The sequence below is a fragment of the Herpailurus yagouaroundi genome, unplaced genomic scaffold (genome assembly GCF_014898765.1).
Source record: "Herpailurus yagouaroundi ecotype Mexico unplaced genomic scaffold, PumYag 211, whole genome shotgun sequence".
Classification (NCBI taxonomy): domain Eukaryota; kingdom Metazoa; phylum Chordata; class Mammalia; order Carnivora; family Felidae; genus Herpailurus; species Herpailurus yagouaroundi.
Window position 1 is genome coordinate 5,425,344 of NW_024412442.1, and position 20,228 is coordinate 5,445,571.

Below are 20,228 nucleotides of genomic sequence, written 5' to 3' on the forward strand. Positions count from 1 at the left end.
CTGAAGTCGGACGCTTAACCGACTTCAGCCAGGTCACGATCTTGCGGTCCGTGAGTTCGAGCCCCGCGTCAGGCTCTGGGCTGATGGCTCAGAGCCTGGAGCCTGTTTCCGATTCTGTGTCTCCCTCTCTCTCTGCCCCTCCCCCGTTCATGCTCTGTCTCTCTCTGTCCCAAAAATAAATAAAACGTTGAAAAAAAAAAATAAAAAATAAAAACTTAAAAAAAATAAATAAAACAGAAGGAAAGGGATACCGGGCTTGAAGCTGTGAACAACAAAACCAGTTGAAAGCCACACAAACAAAATTTAACCTAGTTTATTTCATAAACATAAGTAAAACTTAACTTAGGTTATTTCTTGCAAATACCTCTGATAGTCCTACACAGAAACGCCACCTCCCTAAAATGGTGGAAAATAACCACTTTCAACCAATCCCCTGCCATCTGGAAACCCGTTCCAACTGCATAAAGACTGAACAACTACTACTCGATCTCTCTTTAGAAGCCGACCCACCACGGCACGCCTCGGAGCCCCACTCCTGGGTTAGAAGTCTGCTGTTCTTCAACAGTTGTTTCTTGACCCAAAAAACATTCCTATTGAGTAAAGTGATCTGAGTTTCCTTTTGACAGTGGTAATAATAACCAACCAAGTGCTCCTTCATATTGAACGACAGACTTACTATGTACAACCATACTCAAAAGATTACTTAATTAAAAATGAAAAAAAAAACAATAGAAAGACCTATTTTCCCCAGTTTCTCTGGGTGATTCTAATTCGTTGTTATATGACGAAGTTTTATTTTTTCCTTAGGTGCTCTTTCCCTATCGTCTTCACCATTCGTTTTGCTCCAATGCAGATCACTACCCACTGTTGTAAAGAACTAGCCACTCAGCCACTTCATGTAGGTGTAGTCAGACGCCACACTGGGGGAAAATGTCAAAGAATTCCAGAAATTCCCACCATTCATTCGGACTCAAAATTATATGGAGAAGGAATAAAGACTGCTATTCTAAATACTTGCATTTTCCTAATTTTTAAAATGAGTTTCTGAACAGGCAATACATGTGAATCATGCAAAGAGAAACATGACAAGAATACATAGAAAGGTCTGGACTCTGTTCCATCCACCCCGTTTCCTCACTTTCTGTTAGGAAAGCGTTTCACAGCCTCAACACTGTGGCCAGTTTGGGTGGGAGGCTGGAGGCGGGGGAGGGATGGAGGGGGCTGTTCTGTGGACTAAATGACATTTACCAGTGTCACTGGATTCCGGACTTGGGACAGTAAGAATGGCTCAAGATATTGCTAAATGTGTGCCCACTGAGGTCCACTATCCCGGAAGTAACGATTTTCATCAGTTTATATTTCCAGTATTCTTTTCTGCAACTTCAACAAACAGGAGTACGCACTCTCATTTTCTCCTCTTCCCTAATCAAAGGAAACACAGGACAGACACTTTGCAACACCTTCCTTTTTTTCTCATAATGTTTATTGCTGTTTAAATCCTTAATGGCATATGGAATTTTTTTTCCACGTCAGTTTAAGAGAAATCCTCATCATTTATTAACAGCTGTAGAGTAGTCCACAGTTTAACTCCCAACCAGTGTGCTTTAGATTGTCCCAATATTTTGCTATTACAAACACTGTTGAAATGAATATTCCCCCACACTTGTCAGTTTGCAGGGTCATGGGTCTAAACTGTCAGAAGTAGGATTGCTGGGTCAAAGGGTAAATGGCTCCATAAACCACCTGGGATATTGTTAGATTCCCCTCCTGGAGAGTTTTATCATTTTGACCTCTATGTGTGATATGGAGGTATGAAAACACAGTGTGTTACCATGGACTGAATTTTTACCACCTGCAAGGTAAGGAATCCTATCACAGTATACTGTTACATCCACATTTTCCTTGCCATGAGTGAGGTCCTGTACCTTTTACGTTTGAAAGCTATCTTTTATGTTGGTTCATGAGCTTTCCTCACTTTTCTGTTGGGTTGTTGGTCTTCTTTACTTCAAGGAATTCTTGAAAGAGAATAGCTCTTTGTGGTATGTGTACAAACGCTTTTTCCCCAGTTTTTTTTTTTTTTTGTTTTTTTTTTTTTTGGTCTTTTTGTGTAAGGTATCTTTGTTTTGCCAAAACTTTTTTTTTAAATTGTGATAGGATTTATGCTTATTTATGCTTATGAATTTGGGTTACAGCTAGAACTTCTTGGCCCCACGATTAACAAAATAAATTCATCCACATTTTCTTCTATTGTTATTTGATGTTTTATACTCTTAAAGCTGTGATTCATTTGGCATTTATCCTCATGTATACTCTGAGATACAGTTTGAACTTTCTTTCCAAATGACTACACTGCTTTACTAATACTTTTGTTAAAAAGTCTACTTTGATTCTACTGATAGGTCTCTACCCAAACTTTCTAGTTTGAGTGCTTCATCTGTCTTCTTAAAAAAAAAAAAAAAAACTCTTAAAATTCTATAAAACCTGAATCTGCTACTTGCTGAGTGTGAGAAGTTTGTAGGATAGGCTTCTGAAGGAAGCACATTCCTATAGAAAGTGATAACATTATATCATCAAATGTGAATTTGAATAATTAAAAACCATGACAATAATCAACACTAAAGACCAGGTAAAAAGAGTTTGTTCAAGAAATAGTGGTTAGTGGGGGCACCTGGATGGCTCAGTTGGTTAAGTGCTTGACTCTTGGTTCTGGTCAAGTCACGATGTTATGGTTCCTGAGTTCGAGACCCAGGTCAAGCTCTGTGCTGCGGGTGCAGAGTCTGCTTGGGATTCTCTCTCTCTGCCCCTCCCTGACTGCACTCTGTCTCTCTCTCTCAAAATAAATAAACTTAAATAAAGTAAAATAAAATAAAATAGAATAAAATAAAAACTTATCACACACACTTAATGTACATGTGCAACTTAGACCAACAAAAGTGCTACACTTACAGCAAAGGGCCATTAGATACCTAACTTACTGATGGGGAAGGAGAAAACAACTCATTATGAGTTTAAGGCACAAAATGAAGATCATAAAATGAAGATCACAAAATTTAGCTAATTGGGAGGGGAGAAACTAATTTGTGCAAAATGCTTTCGATAGTGTATACATCAATGTGCTTGTACATATAAAATTCTATTTAAGTCAAGGGCAGGATCATGGGTAGTAAGTAAGTACACATACTTACTGGTCTTCTTAAATGTTATTAAGTCATCACACTGGGAGATCAAACATTCCGTTTACTTTCTACTTCAAAAGTCATGAAACAGGTTTCTCATATTCAGCCTCCCTGCCAGTCACACTCTTTCTTGCTTCGGTCGTGACTCTTGAATTTGTGGCTATGAGTGACAAATAGCACAGCACCATCTATAATGGCAGATACGTTTTGACTTCGTAGTTTTACACTGGGAAAACTCTTTTAGAGACTGTATCTACAGAATGGCAGAGACAGAAGGGGCATCATAGGTCACTGGCACCTGCCTCTTTTAAAACATGACAACATGAAGGGGCTCCTGGGTGACTCAGTTAAGTGTCCGACTTCAGCACAGATTGTGATCTCACGGTTCCTCAGTTCAAGCCCTACATGGAGCTTGCTGCTGTCAGCATATAGACTGCCTTGGATCCTCTGCCTCTACCCTACTTGTACACACGTTCTCTCTCTCAAAAATAAATAAAACTCTTAGAAAGAAAGAAACAAAGCAAGAAAGAAAGGAAGGAAGGAAGGAAGGAAAGAAGGAAGGAAGGAAGGAAGGAAGGAAGGAAGGAAGGAAGGAAGGAAGGAAACCTGAGATACAGGAAGGAGTAGGTCCGTGAGGCCAATAGATGCCATTATGCAGCAGCTTGGCAACTAGTGGGATATGGGGCTACCTCACCTGCCTTCCACCAGCCTGTCCTACTTGTTGTCTTAAAAGCAAAGACGCCCCCTCAATCAGAATGCATTTAGCATCCACCCGAGATAACACTGTTACAAACTAATTTATGACCCAACATTAACACAGCTATTTCCATTTGAGGATTAAATCCATGCACTTCCAAACTGACTTTTTGTCTAACAATCCTACGTATTATTAAAAAAAAAAAAAAAAGGAAGTATGCTATTTTTAATTTAAAATATCTTCAGTCAATGTAGAGGTGATGCCAAATAGTGTTGAGAAATGTCTGTTAGTTATAATACATGTCGGCAGTAAGCAAGACCTAGACCTTATTGTCCAAAGCTGATGATATTAATCTTTCAATTGCAAATTCACTTTTATTTTTAGTACGTCTTTAAAAATAATAAAAGATGTAAGCAGGCTAAAATGAAGAATAGGAAACAGCACTTCATTAGGATTTAGTTTAGAGATGGGACACATTTCTACAAGGCTTAATGGAGAAGTGGTCGCAACTATTTATTTAGTGCATTCTATGCTAAGTGTTTAAAGAGCACTGTATCAACCCCCAAAACCATTTTAGGAGGTGGGTTCTGTCATTCGTTCATTTTGAAGACGGGGGAACTCAGGCTGCCAGGATTAAGCAACCTGTCCAAGTCAACAGCTCGAAAGCGGCAGATTTGGAATTTGGATTCCCGGCTACCATCAGAACGTTTTAGCACACCACAGGGCTGTGTCTCTAAAGGAAGTCATCTGGGAATGCTTCCGTATTATGCTACAAAGAATTAGCTAAGGCACATATGTTTACAGAACAATTATGTGTTTTCTTATGAATGTACTACTACCAGCCAGAGTAAGTTACGTTTTTTAAATGTTGCTGATGTGAAATTTGTATCCTGTTCAACTTTAATTTCGTTTTCTCATGGAATATACAAGACATAAAACTGGAACTGAATTAAATCCCAGCAAAAGGGAACTGATATCTTTGCCCGGAGCAGGGACTGGCATGGCTATTTCCTAACACTGACAGGTATTAACTATATATCACTGGGGCAGTGGGGTGGCTCAGTTGGTTAAGCAACCAACTCCTGATCTCAGCTCAGGTCATGATCTCACAGTTCATGAGATCAAGCCCCGTGTTGGGGGCTCTGTGCTGACAGTGCAGAGCCTGCTTGGGATTCTCTCCCTCTGCCTCTTTCTAAGAAAATAAACATTAAAGAAAAAAAAAAGAACCAGCACTCGTATTCCGTATTAATGAATATGTAGGCAAAATCCACATCACTATAGATGTTAATACTGTGACAGAAAAAGGCAATTAAAAGCCTCTGATCCTTTTGATCAATGGGGATTTAGCTTAAGAAACTCTTGCATTATTGATCTAACAGAACACCCCTGCCAATGGTTTTTATCATTCTTCCTTCATTCATTGGGTCTTAGTGAAGGCTGTGGATGATACGGCAGATGGTTTGGTCAATCTCAGCGTGTGTCGTGAAACCCCAACAGCACTGAGTTACAAAATCAAGGATTGACACAGATTATCAGTTTTTCCTTCTTTGACTGTTTTACTGTTGGCCTAATGCTTCATCAGAGGAACAGGAATGGAAGCAATTAACAGTTCTTCCATTTTGTTCATCAGATAAACGTTTTGGTCCAAGAAGGGACAGAGGACCTCAACCCCTATGAGGAGGTAGAAGCCGCCATGGATTGTCTCCGCAATAAACATGGGCACGGTTCACTCCTAGAGACCTCTAAATCTAAACATCTGCAGAGGTAGATGTGGGGATGTTTGAATGGCCACGGCTAAGAAACTGGTCTTCAGATGATGGTCAGGATTGGGGGTATACACACCGTTAAATTAAAAAAATTTTAATGTTTATTTGAGAGCAAGAGACAGAGAATGAGCAGGGAAGGGGCAGAGAGAGAGATGGAGACACAGAATACAAAGCAGGCCCCACGCTCTGAGCCGTCAGCACACAGCCTGACGCAGGGGCTCAAACTCAAAAACCAGGAGATCATGACCTGACCTGAAGTTAGACACTGATTAAGTGTCTGCACCTGCAGCATTGAATTTAACAGTGTATATGGGGTGCCTGGGTAACTTAGTTGATTAAACTCAGTTGATTAAACTGAGTCACCGAGGCACCCCATATACACTGTTAAATTTAATGCTGCAGGTGCAGATAAAGCAGAAAGAAAAGTGAATGGCAAGCCGTGAATCCACACTTTACTTTTTAATTTTTTAAGGTTTATTCATTTTTTAGAGACAGAGCATGAGTGGGGGAGGGGTAGAGAGGGAGGGAGACACAGAATCCAAAGCAGGCTCCAGGCTCCGAGCTGTCAGCACAGAGCCCGATGTGGGGCTCAAAGCCACGAACTGTGAGATCATGACCTGAGCTGAAGTCGGATGTTCAACCAACTGAGCCACCCAGGCGCCCCAATCCACACTTACTTTTAAAAGCTTTTCTAAAAAATGGTCGATGAGAGCGAACTGTAACTTTTAATTGATATAAGTTAAGCACTTTATAGAAAGGGCATTGAGAGGAATATGAATAGCAAGTCGTAAAACAAATACAATAAATAACAAGTATTTGTAATAAATATTGTATTGTAATAAATAGTATTATTGTTAAATAATTAATAATTATTAATGTTAATTATTAGTATTAATATTATAATTATAATAATAATTATATATAAATATATATTTATATATTTATATATCTTATATATATTATATATTTTTATATATAAAATATATCAATATATGGGGCGCCTGGGTGGTGCAGTCGGTTGAGCGTCCGACTTCAGCCAGGTCACGATCTCGCGGTCCGTGAGTTCGAGCCCCGTGTCGGGCTCTGGGCTGATGGCTCAGAGCCTGGAGCCTGTTTCCGATTCTGTGTCTCCCTCTCTCTCTATCCCTCCCCCGTTCATGCTCTGTCTCTCTCTGTCCCAAAAATAAATAAATGTTGAAAAAAAAATAATAAAAATAAAATATATCAATATATATAAAATATATAAATATATAATATAAAATATATAAAATATAATATATAAATATATATAAATATATATTATATATATTTATATATAATATATAAAATATATGTAAATATATAATATATAAAATATATACTTATATATCAATATTATATATTTACATGTATATAATATATATTTATATTTATATATTATATATTATATTTATATATATAATATATAAAGATATACTATATATAATATATTATATAAGAAATATATTATATAATATATAATATATATAATATAATATAATACATTAAAATAAATACATAATTATAATTATAAATATTATTAATTAATGAATAATTAATTAAATAAATAATTGTTAAATATATAAATACAAATACATACAAACAAGTATTGTAATAAATACAATAAATAACAAGTCAAACAAGTAACAGTAAAGGCTCTTCTGTCAGCTATAAGGTATAATGTACAGTGAACGTTGTAGAAAACTACTAAGTGTGACCACCCCCTCCGAGGAAAAGCTGACTTACACATGTGGGTGGGGAATCCATCTTCTTACCGGAAGGGAGATGACACAACACAACACCTTTCATGTTCTCAACTGCGATTTTAGTGTAGCCCAAGTATCAGAGGAGAATGACTGATGATCTTAAGAGCCATGTTAGTGATCACAAAAAATGTCACGTATCGCGTGCTTATTTAGATGCCAAGTTAGTTTCATCTTCATACCAACTTTGTAACAAGGCTATTCATTTAATTTCCCCATTTTTGCACATCAGGAGACAATGGCTTAAGGACTTCCCGTAAGTTATGGAAACTAGACAGATGTAGAGTTGTATTCAAGTCAATGGTTGTTGGTGTTAACTGCTTTTAACGACAAATAGACAACACTCTGTAATAGTACAGTATAATACTGATACTAAGTCCTTAGAGACTGGAGACGGACCAATCAGGAAAGGCGTTCCACAGCAGGCGGTGCTTAATTAAGGAGAGCCTTGCAGGAGCAAGAACATCTGGAGACAAGGCCCGAAGAGGGAAAAGCGCCTCAGACATGGAGAAGAGCATAGAAAAAAAAGCATGAAAGCTGGAAAGAGTACACTGTCTGAGGGAAGCGCGTGCAAAAATGGCTATGGTAAGAGCTCATGAGGGTATTTGGGGGTCATTATCTATAGGGAGGCAATGGTAATAGGTAAGTTTAAAATGGCACCACGACAGCCTCAGCAATAATGCCAATTCAGAATTCTTTTTCTTCAAGCCTACTTTAATAAAGATGAATCAGATCAATACAGAGTAATTAATAACTAATATATGATGACATGACTGAGATTTAACCCCATCTCATCAAAGAAGGTTGTGTGGTAGCCTCAGGAAGCATTACCACATATTTTATTGTAGACCAGTAAACACTGGCAAGGCTAATTGCTCAGCGGACTCCATTTTGGCTAAAACCACGTGTGATTTCCTGTTCTTGTCTAGGATAGGATACCGCTTTCTTCCTGCTCCCAAGGTAGCCTTGACCTTGCATTTAATTCTCTGGCTCTTTATTGACTTGCCTGGGCATTAGTCCCTGATATTCCTCTAGAATTTGTGTCAAAGCCTAATGAGCATTTATAATTTCGTCCCTTCCTTCCTGTTAATAAACCACATTCTCTCCTTGCTGTCAAAGCTAGGGGGAATTTGGAGCCAAATTATTTTTATCAATATACTTCAAGTCTAGGTACACCTTTTACTTTAGGGGCAATAACTGAACGGGACTTAAAATTAATAAGCCTAGCCACAGGTATAAATAAAGTCTATCAAAGCTGGTAAAAGGCATAAAAGGTCTCTCAAGCAATTTTCTTTAAATGTCTATTTTATCATCTGGCCAAAGATCTAATGATTTAAAATCAAAATTTTAATACTGTTGCAGAGCCTCTATGAGGTTTTTCATTCTCCTGTGCCTCGTTCAATCCTCTTACGATTACAGTTTTTGTTCCCAGTTTCCCAATTTTTTTTCCAAGACAAAGATGAAGGCTTCATTCACGTTTTGACATTTCCGTAATTAGAAGTCACTCAGAGCAGCTTCCAGGCACTGAGTATAATTCATAGTTTCCTTCCCTCCCCCAAACCTGTCATTCGTGCAAGGGCTCACCCCATCATCAGTGGTGCCACTGAATCTTGGAAACGTGTCAGACTTTTGTCTTTTTGTCAAATGATGTTTTGGAGGGGAAAAGAAAAAAGAGCACTGAATCACCACCACAACAAAAATACTTCTGTAAACAATAAGTAAAGAACAGAAACTAACTTTAATCTACTTGTTCACCACTAGTGAATCGTGAGCATAATAATATACACACCCCTAGTAAGGACTAGGCTTGTGGTCACCATTTTCTCCTCTAAATTTTTTTTTTAATGTTTATTTATTTTTGAGAGAGAGAGCACACAAGCAGGGCAGGGGTAGAGAGAGAGGGAGGCAGAGAATCTGAAGCAGGGTCCAGGCTCCAAGCTGTCAGCACAGAGCCTGATGCAGGGATCTAACTCATGAACTATGAGATCATGACCTGAGTCAAAGTCCGTTGTTTAACCAACGGAGCCACCCAGGCACCCCTTCTCTGAATTCCTTATTCTTCCCTGTTCCCTTGATTTACTCACTTATTTCAACTGAAAAAAGAGACTCCATTCTAAGCGTTCCATAGAAAAGGTAAAAAGCAAACCAGGGGGCTTCCATAGACATAGGTAACAAGCACCCTGCTTCTAATTTTGTTTCAAATTTCAGTTTTCTGTAAAAGCAAAGAATTCCGTGTCCATTCCAAGCCCATGTGGGATCGTGGGTTGAGGACTGGGGGCAGCTCTAAGAGTCGGGAGTTTGAGATGCCCTGCTCAGAGGTGGCAGTCCTGTGTCCCCCACACCTGGTCCGCGGTGGGCACGGCTGTTACTTCATGTGACACGGGAGATGAGGGACATTCAAGCAGAACCTGGGTTAGCTGTGTAGCTGCTGTTCTCTAAGATTGGACTACCCTTTCCTCCAAAACCTTGTTTCTATTAGTCACCACCTCATCACTGTGTGTAGGCTGGTTTCAGGACATCATGTTGAAAAAGCAGCTCTTTTAGACTAAGCTACCTACACAGCCTATTAAACTAGATTCGAAATGGTCACCAGGAAAACAAAATTGCTGTTGCCTGACCCAGGATGCATCCATATGGTGCAGTGATCATCCTGGTATTCTTACACAGATCTCTTGGAAAAAAACAAAGCGCTTAAAATAAACTTTTTATTGTATAGAACAAAGTCTTATAAAAGTCAGTATTAAATGGAAAACTAGTAATTTCCCAAAATTTTAAATTAAAAAAAAAAAATCAATGTACTGAAGGGTTTAGGGCTATGGATCTAGTGATGAACTGTCCCAGAATGTAGTGCTAACTTTCATTTCTTCCTCAAATGCACCAAAACCTTCAACATAATTCTAATATCCTAGTTTTTAAACACATACTAAAGTGTTTGACAGTTTTTTTTTTTTTTTTTTTAGAGTAAGCATTGGGTATGCTATTAGGTCAGAAAGTTCTTAAATAGCAGAGAAAACACTGTATCTTGATCATATCCTAATTTGGTAACAAAACAAGAATTTGAAGACTTTGTTTTTTTTAAAAAAAGTATTATATAATACGTACTGTATCTCACACCCCCCCCATACCATGCATACATACACACGTACATACATACAGATTAGGAACAAAAAAAATTAATAGTGATATATACACAGTCTCACAAACATTTCTTTTTTTAATTTTTTTTTTATTTTTGAGAGAGAGAGAGAGAGAGAAGGTATGGACGAGGAAGGGGCAGAGAGAGGGAGACACAGAATCTGAAGCAGGCTCCAGGTTCCAAGCTGTCAGCACAGAGCCCAACAGGCGGCTTGAACCCATGAACCATGAGATCATGACCTTAACTGACTGAGCCACCCAGGCATCCCGTACACACATAACTTTTTAATGACACACAAAATTCTGGCAGCAATCTCCAAATGGTTGCTAAAGGCCACTCAAATACCAAGGATGAACCTTTGCTTTCTTATAATGTGAACCAGTAACCAACTCCGTGCCATGAACCATGTTCGCAGCCACTGACCAAGACCATGAGAACCACACACAAAGGTCAGGCGGAAGACGCAGAGAAAGCTCGCGGGAGATGGTGACCTGGGCTGCCATTCGGACACCCCCTCGGGCAACAATGACCTGCTTCCGGTGGTTTAAGCTCCGTGCGGTCTGCACAGGGGCCTAGAGATCTGCTCTCGGCGCCTTCTGTCATCAGCCGGGGGGCTTCACCTTCATTTAACACACACCGTACAGCTTCACTTCCGGATCCCGGAACCACAGGTGTTTATTATTGGCCACCGGTGAACCCTAAGAAGCAGGACCTGCGTCGCAGACCATGGGACCGACCTCAGGGCCCTGGGGGGAGGATCGCTGTGTGGGAAGCCCCAGCACAGGTGTGCGTCCAGGACCCAGGCTGGAGCCACTGAGCCACCAAAAGAGTCCAGCTGACCCACATCCAACCTGTGACAGCGGCGACTCTGGACAGGTTTCAACGTCTCTAGAGCAATCGGTGGAAACTGTGCTTTCTTCATTCGCGCAGCCCAGGAACCTGCCTCAGTGCTGAGCACAGAGCTAATGTCAATAGATATCTTGTGAACAAACTGAATCCAATAGGAATCACGTTCACGTGACTGAGAGATGGGCTCACAGGGAATAAGCCACAGAGAGGCATTTTTAGAATGCAGAGGTAAATTCTGAGATCCCCTCCAACTCAGAAACTCTGGTATTCGTAATCTACATTCTACAATAAATATTAGCATATTCTGTATGTTATACAGAATACCTAGATTACATAATATCTAGTTATATTTAATCTATATTCTATATTTGACCATTTTTACAAAAATAAGGCCCTCTATTTTCATTATCCTGCTTAGGCACTAACAATTAACTTTTGTTAATCCTTCTAAGTGCGCAAGATGCCGCACAGCCCTTGTTCCTCTTTGGCATAGCAGGTTCCCTAAGGACATAGACGGCTTTCCAGAAAAAATGTGTTCTGAGCCTCTTGAAGCTCATGATCTCTATCAGGTGGTCACCAGTTCACGATGGTAACAAGTGTGAGCATAAAAAGCCTTCTTGGCTATATTTGAAATGTAAAGGCATTGCCTCTAAAAACACAACAAATCTTTTAGAAAATGATGAGATGTTAGCCTAACAAGAAAACTCTTGGTTCAGCAGAAACATGGGGAAACAAAATCAAAGAGCTTCAGGAATCCCTAACGTCCACAGATGCTTTATAACACGCCACCAGCTGAGCTTTCCTTGCGTCGTGCCGGCCTCCTGCTCATCTACGGCACCGGTCTGGGTAACACGCTGTTTCCCACTAGACGCATCAATTCATCATTTCAGCGAGGTCTCCAAGGGCTCCACAGATGGACATTAGGGAGAAAGCAATGGTCCGCCACCTGCTTTTGGCAAATTATTTATTTCGGAACTGCCGATCTCAATTACAACCACGTTTGAAGTGCCCACCAGAGAGACAAGGCTGGCACTTAGTGTACTTGATTTTAGTTGAAATCAACTAAAGATTTAAGAATTATAAGATTATAAGAATTATAATCCCTAAGAATTATAAACAGATACTGCGCCTCTTCACTGCACCCTAGAGTGAAATGCTTTTGGGAAAAAAAAAATTGGGGTATTGTTATTGGTTCATGTGAGTCAGACTCAAATGGCTAAGGATGGGAGCAATTCTCTACCTACGTGGTGGTTCTCCTCGTGGGAGTGGGTACGCAGATTCTACATATGCAAAAACCTTCTTGGTCATCTCAAGAATTCGGCAATTCAACCTCCAGAGGAAGGCGGGGCTCCACACGCTTGACAGTGAGGTAGAGAGCGATTCATTTCAGAGTAGTGGTTGCAGCCTAACTGTTGAGAACACGGGTACCCCAACCAGGTCAGCTGTCTGCTTATCAGTACAGCTCTGTCAGGTTGCAGATTTCCCAATGTATGGATGCACTTGGAAGAATATTACCTGTATGTAAAAATCAGGGAGTCCTGTTTTTCTACTGACCATAATATTTCCTTTTTGCCTTCTTTCTTATTCTAAGTGCAAATGTCGAAATTGTTCCCTGAATCACTGAATGAAATTTGTCCCCTGCGCCTGGTCTGGGTGGGGTAGGCATAGGGGAATAAGATAAATTTGTTGGCTTCCATGCGAAATGTGCCCAAAAAGGGCAACAACCAGGAAATTAAGCGAGCACAGAAAGGCACTGGGGAGGTCAGTAATAAATGTGCATTTAATAACCATGTATATTTCATCTTTATTTGAAGCATCATTTCCATTCTGAACATCTCTGCTCAACCCACCATTAAAAAAAAGACAAGAAAAGAAAAAACAAACACCTCTTCCTTCTTGGTCTAAGGGGCAGTCCTGAAATGTCAATTTCTACATTTCTGACATGTTCCTATTGCGGAGCTCATTTGCACTGGCAGACTAGCTCCATGTGATTAGAATTCTCTCACTGCCATCAGGTTCTAGAATCTCCCTTCAAAAACTCAACCTCAAAATTTATATGCCATCAAAGCAACCAACGATGAGCCCCAGTTTGGGCTGGAAGAATTAGGAGAGCTCAGCACTTTAGAAAGTTTATTTGGTTCAGAACCAACTCAGTTGTTTTCATTTCCTTTTACTGCAGTCTGTGGGCAAACCAGCCCTGGGGACAGAATTCTTTCCATTGACCTGGAAAATTCCTAATACTACCAGCTTTTGAATTGGGGCTCTCCAAGAATTAGGGGAGAAGAAGGGGCTGCCAAAACATCCTGTGCTTTGGTACTGAAAGGAGGAGTTAAATGAGAAATTGGGACCCTGAAGACTGAGGCTGGGATTTTCTGGCTGTAGGATACCTGCCAAGTACAATGATTTCCATCTTTAACATACAGAGCTTCCCTTTAAAAGGAGGTTTTGGAGGGGCACCTGGGTGGCTCAGTCATTTAAGCATCTGAGGTCAGGTCATGTGGCTTTGGCTCAGGTCACGATCTTGTGGTTTGTGAGTTTAAGCCCTACATCAGGCTCTGTGCTATCAGCATGAAGCCTGCTTAGGATCCTCAGTACCCACCCCCCCTCTCTGCCCCTCCCCTGCTCTCTCTTTCAAAAGTTAAAGTAACATTTAGGGATGCCTGGGCGGCTCAGTCGGTTAAGCATCTGACTTCAGCTCAGGTCATGATCTCACGGTTCATGGGTTCGAGCCCCATATTGGGTTCTGTGTTGACAAAAATACTAAAAACGGGTTTTGGAGATCTGATGGCATCTCAGAGAACATCCCCTTCTAGAAACCCCTAAAACTGCCTAAAGCTTCATTATTCCTTTTAAGATTTTCTGTCTCTATATGGCTGTTAAGCATCTTTCCTCTCATTAACACACATGTGAGAGAACACATAAGGATATGTAACTGGACCGATTTTGTTATATTTTATTACCCCTAGGTGGAACAGAATCAAACCAAAACATCCACAAAAACACTTTGGGGCCAGAAAAAAATAAACTCTCTAACATCACTGTACATGAGCATATACATTACAAATTTGACTCTAACCTTGGGGTAGTTCTATTTGAAATATTTTCCTGAAATGTGATCATTAGCTGTATATCCGATCACCTTTTAATCTATTTTTCACTAATAAATGTTAACTCTTACTGTGTTTTTTTGATGACTTACACTGAGTTTGACCACAGAGTCACAAGTAAACGTTTTTTCAGGCTTTTCAAAAGGAGCCCATAGTGATGTACTGAGGCCAAGTCTGACTGCCTTCTGTGTTAGTCTGATGTTTAAAAGTGTGTCTACATAGACCAATGGAATAGAATAGAAAACCCAGAATTGGACCCACAAATGTATGCCAACTAATCTTTGACAAAGCAGGGCAGAGTATCCAATGGAAAAAAGACCGTCTCTTTAGCATATGGTGCTGGGAGAAATAGACAGCAACATGCAGAAGAATGAAACTAGACCAGATTCTTATGCCGTACACAAAAATAAACCCAAAATGGATAAAAGAGTTAAATGTGAGATAGGAAACCATCAAACCCCTAGAGGATAAAGCAGGCAACAGTCTCTTTGACCTCAGCCACAGCAATTTCTTACTCACCAGGTCTCTAAAGGCCAGGGAATTAAAAGCAAAAATCAACTATTGGGACCTCATCAAGATAAAAAGCTTCTGCACTGCAAAGGAAACAATAAACAAAACTAAAAGGCAACAGACAGAATGGGAGAAGATATTTGCAAATGACATATCAGATAAAGGGCTAGTATCCAAAATCTATAAAGAATTTACCACACTCAACACCTGGAAACACAAATAATCCAGTGAAGAAATGGGCAGAAGACGTGAATAGACACTTTTCTAAAGAGCACATCCAGATGGTCAACAGGCACATGAAATGATGCTCAACACCACTCATCATCAGGGAGAGACAAATGAAAATCACACTGAGATGGCACCTCACGCCGGTCAGAGTGGCTAAAATGAACAAACCAGGAGACTCTAGATGCTGGCGAGGGTGTGGAGAAATGGGAACCCTCTTGCACTGTTGGTGGAAATGCAAACTGGTGCAGCCACTCTGGAAAACAGTGTGGAGGTTCCTCAAAAACTTAAAAATAGAACCACTCTATGACCCAGCAATAGCACCGCTAGGAATTTACCCAAGGGATACAGGAGTGCTGATGCAAAGGGGCACATGTACTCCTATGTTTATAGCAGCGCTTTCAACAATAACCAATTATGGAAATAGCCTAAATGTCCATCAACTAACGAATGGATAAAGAAGATGTGGTTTATATATAGAATGGAATACTACTTGGCAATGAGAAAGAATGCAATCATGCCATTTGCAGCAATGTGGATGGAAGTGGAAGGTATTATGCTACGTGAAACAAGTGGGTCAGAGAAAGACAGATATCATGTTTTCACTCATATATGGATCTTGAGAAACTTAACAGAAGACCATGGGGGGAGCGGAAAGGGCAAAAATAGTTACAAACAGAGAGGGAGGGAGGCAAACCACTAGAGACTCTTAAAGGCAGAGAACAAGCTGAGGGTGGATGGCAGGAGGGGGAGAGGGGAAAGTGGGTGATGGGCACTGAGGAGGGCACCTGTTGCGATGAGCACTGGGTGTTGTTTGTAAGCCAATGTGACAATAAATTATATTTAAAAAATGAATAAAGTATGAAAAAAAGTGGGTCTAAAGGCAGAAAGTCAGTGGAGCTGGTGGAGACTGAAGAACTCTTAGGATCTGAGATCCCTTACTCCATGGCAGGGACCTCCAGGGCGGATGGGGCAGCGGAGGGGGCTGACCCAGTGGAGAGGGACCGAGGCTCCAGCAGGGAGAGCAGGTCAACCTCAGAGAAAGAGAAACAACCGGGTACCTTTGAGGAAGTCAAGCTAACGTAATGATAAACAAGACAGGACAAGCCTGTGGTACCAAACTGCACCAATGGGTCCAGAAAGGTAAACAGCCTCAGAACATACAAGGCTTCCAACTAACAAAAGGCTGTTCATGCCGGCACTTGAATTCCTCGATGCCCGATAAAGCCCGCTATTCAATCTCTTCAACGACTGCATTCAAAGGGCTTAAGAAGTTTACTCTAAATACTTTATTTAGAAGAACTTTGTGAAGCCTATTAACTTCCATCTCAAAGTGAATGCTACCCTTACAGCACATGCTTTCTGTGGACTTGGACAATCTGGGTGTTTGAATCGTAGTGTTGACTCATGTTAACTGAAAAATGAACCACTCTCTTTCAGCGTGGGTAAGCATCAAGCCTCCAGAACCCAAGGAGGAAAATCTTACTTTCTCAGTAGTTTTCCAAATGCTTAATAGAGGTCCTGAAAATCCAAAAATTCACATCATTTCTTAAACACATTCAGTGAACAGAGGGACCACAGATTAAATACCCGTAATTGTGATTCCAGTCCAACCAGAAATGCTAAGCACGTATCTCAGGAGCAAAGTTATGGGCAAGCAGAAGAAGAAATGCACTGGGCACACTTCCAATACAGCCCTCCGCGTTGGCATGAACCGGCATCAGAAGCAGGAACGTACAGCGGAAAGGACCAGAGCCCTGGATTAACGCAGCTCTGCCATCCGTAAGCACGTGAGGTCGGAAATGACTTCATCTCACTAGACTCAACTCCTCCTCTGTGAAGTCATGACAATACAAACCTATCAGGATGGTTGTAAACGTGAGAATTCACAACCAGCTCCTTAAGAGGCTGGGCAAACGATGGGGACTCAACATGGGCCACCTGTGATTAATGCGTGCTCAGTGGCTCTCCCTACTGAGGGTCCTCACGTGTCTAGCTACCGTGAACCAATTAACTTGAAGCCACTGGGCGACCCACGCTTCACGCTCCATTCACAAGACGCCTCCCTGAACGGGCCCCTCCTTGTTAGTGCCAATTACCATCTGTCGTTTCTTGTTTCTGAGTGTGAGGCTTGGCAAGTCAGGTGCCCATGTGGGGACACATTTGTTGCCATTCTTGATTAATACGTTGCATTCGAAGTTTATCCCTTGGATGACAACCCAGGCCTCTGAGCCTTTTCTTTAAAGAGACCATTACAGTATCATTTAAATGGAATGAGGAAGGGAAACACTGTTGATAACTTTCAAAGTCTCTATTTTCAAATCAAGTAAAAACATTATCATTCCTCTTTCCGCCCCCCCCCCCATTTAAACACAAAGATTTCAGCCTGCACTAAAGCCAAAAGGCAAGGCCATCTTTACTCGAAGGGAAATAAATGCTGTAACTAGACACAGCCTCGCTCTTCCCAGAGTTTGAGATTTACTAATGGGTCTTCAACTTGTTTGAAGTGTTACCATGACATCAGGTGAGACAGAAGTGCCCAACACGCTCCCGGCAGGGCCTGGAAACACTCTTGGCTGTGGAAGACATTTTCCTCCACTAGAAAACCTGTATTTACACATGAGTTTGTTTATCTTCTCTACACCACAGCCAAGTAAGAAGGGCATACAGATTCTGGAGTCACATAAACAGGAGTCCAATCCCAGCCCCCCTAGTTGCTAGTTTTGTGAACACAGGTGAGCCCTCTAAGTGACTATCCGCTCATCTACAGAGTGAGCTCGTCGCTGTGTGTATATTCCACTGGGCTGTGAACAGAGCCCTCCGCCACGGGATTTGCCAGTTCCCAGGAGCTAAGGATCATCTGTACATTTTCAGATGGCTAGGGGGAAACATTGGTTTCCTCTTGGGTTATTTAAGTTCCTAAATAATGGCCCCGCTTTGGGTCCACAAAGCCTAAAATCGTCACAGTCTGGCTTTTTGCAGAAGATGTTTGCTGAGCCCTGGGTTAGACGGTTAAGTAGAATGGGATCTTATGTATCTACTGTGTTCACTTGTCACATTGAGGTGTCTAATAAATGCCCCCTCTCTTCTGAGGGAGCAACTGTGGCTCTGAGCAACGAGCACTAAATTAAGACAAGATCTTTGCAAGTGCTTAGCAGTTTCTGTCACTCACCAAGTCTGTGGTATCAGAAGAGATCTTGGCCTCTCTGGACGATTAGTTTACTTCTCTTCAAAATAAGAATATCACTATTTTTCCTGTGCCGATTTTTCTCAAGGAAAGAAAATGGTTAATCACAACAAGTGAGACATGCCTGGTCTAAGTCAGTTATTTTATGGAGAGGAACTCTTTGTAAGCTTACGATAGAAAGCTTAGAAAATAAAATCACGTACATGTAGGTATGGACAATTAAGTCACCCATTGTCCCAGCATCTTAAGAGAATTCCTGCCTCTAAGTTAGAATACTGTCTTTCATTTATTCTCACGTTTCTTTTCTCAGACTCCGACTTTGCACCCAGCCACCCTGGCAACCAAGTGACTAACTTCTGACCGCTTGGATGTAGATGGAAGAAACATAAGCCGTTTTCCAGGAAGTTTCTTTGAAGAGCAGAGAGTGGGCCGCTTTCAATTCCCTTCTTCCATCATAGCAGCTAAAATGCAGAGATGGAAAGTAAACCAGCTTGGCCATTTGGGACCATGAGGCTGGGACACCCTAGGGATGCAGGCAAGTCTGGGGGTGCTACAGCAATAGGCTAGGAGTAACTCGGGGCCTTGAAAACTTTATGGAGCCACCATACAAGGTCTGCATGGCCATCTTGCCCCCAGACTTTTTCCACTCCTTTTTTAGTTTGTTCTATTTTTTGTTCTCCTCTTAACATGCAGACATTTTCATCTTACTGCCTGGACACTTTTCTTGGTCATGAAGGTGGTTTGAAATAGACCAAACTCTTACCTGTGACTTTTCCAGGGTGCTGGGTTAAAGTGGATTTTCTATCATCACTTATGCTTTCCTTTAGTTTCTACATTCAATAAATGATGACCGTGCTACCAGAAAAACATGTTTTAAGTGGCGTGTTAGTATAAATGTCCTTGGCTTAGGGTTAAACTATGGAAATACTGAGAAGTTCACAGAATACCTGAAATGTAAAAATAAAGCCTTGTCCCACCCAAATATCCCCAAAACAGAAGTAATTGGCACATATCAGTCTCCACTAAGTTCTCTCCATGATGTTCATTGTGACCACCAATGTACGGTCAGGGGAAGATGTAACAATCTGGAGAAAGCCTCAGTAATGGTTTTGGATGCTATACAGATTAGCTAATGGAGTTGGTAAGAAAAAGAGGCAGAAAAATTCAACACAGATTTACTAATTATTCCTGGGGGTATGATCTCATGGTCAAAAGTGTTGAATGATATTGCAAACAGCTTTTAAAGGATCACTTTAGAAGCAATTTAATAAATGATTACACTGTGGAGATCCACAATTATACTACATTCTAGAAAGAATACATAAGCCAACATCCTAACATCAGTGAATGTGCACCTATGGCCTGGGATAAAATGTAAAGGTAGAACATTATAAATGATTTAAGAAAGCACAGGGTACTTAACAACTCCAGAAACAACGCACTCTGGAAAACCACCACCAGATGGCTGGAAAGGTACCTCTAGTGAAGACCCAGCCAGCCGGTAGATCCCAATCACCTCAGAGACTCCCCATCTAAGAGGATTTGCCCATCATGGGAAGTTATGAGGGAGTCCAGAGAGGGAAGAGAGGTTACAGGGTAAAATCAGGACATCTCCAAAAGGAAAGCTGATTTCAAGACTACTGGGGGTGCCTGGGTGGCTCAGTCGGTTAAGCGTCCACTCTTGATTTGGGCTCAGGTCACGATCTCACATGCAGAGCATGAAACCTGCTTGGGATTCTCTCTCAAACACACACACACACACACACACACACACACACACACACACACACACAC

At 41.0% G+C, this 20,228-nt stretch overlaps 1 protein-coding gene and 1 long non-coding RNA gene across 4 annotated transcripts in view; one reads left to right on the forward strand and one right to left on the reverse strand.

Annotated features, from left to right (window-relative positions):
- PRKG1 (protein kinase cGMP-dependent 1) overlaps window positions 1-20,228 on the reverse strand; it is a 1,163,528-nt gene that overhangs the window by 418,713 nt on the left and 724,587 nt on the right. The gene's annotated exons all lie outside the window — the stretch shown is intronic.
- LOC121016606 (uncharacterized) overlaps window positions 14,082-20,228 on the forward strand; it is a 23,061-nt gene continuing 16,914 nt past the window's right edge. Inside the window, exon 1 of the long non-coding RNA XR_005784377.1 lies at window positions 14,082-14,119. This is a non-coding gene — a long non-coding RNA (uncharacterized LOC121016606). The remainder of the gene's footprint in view (window positions 14,120-20,228) is intronic.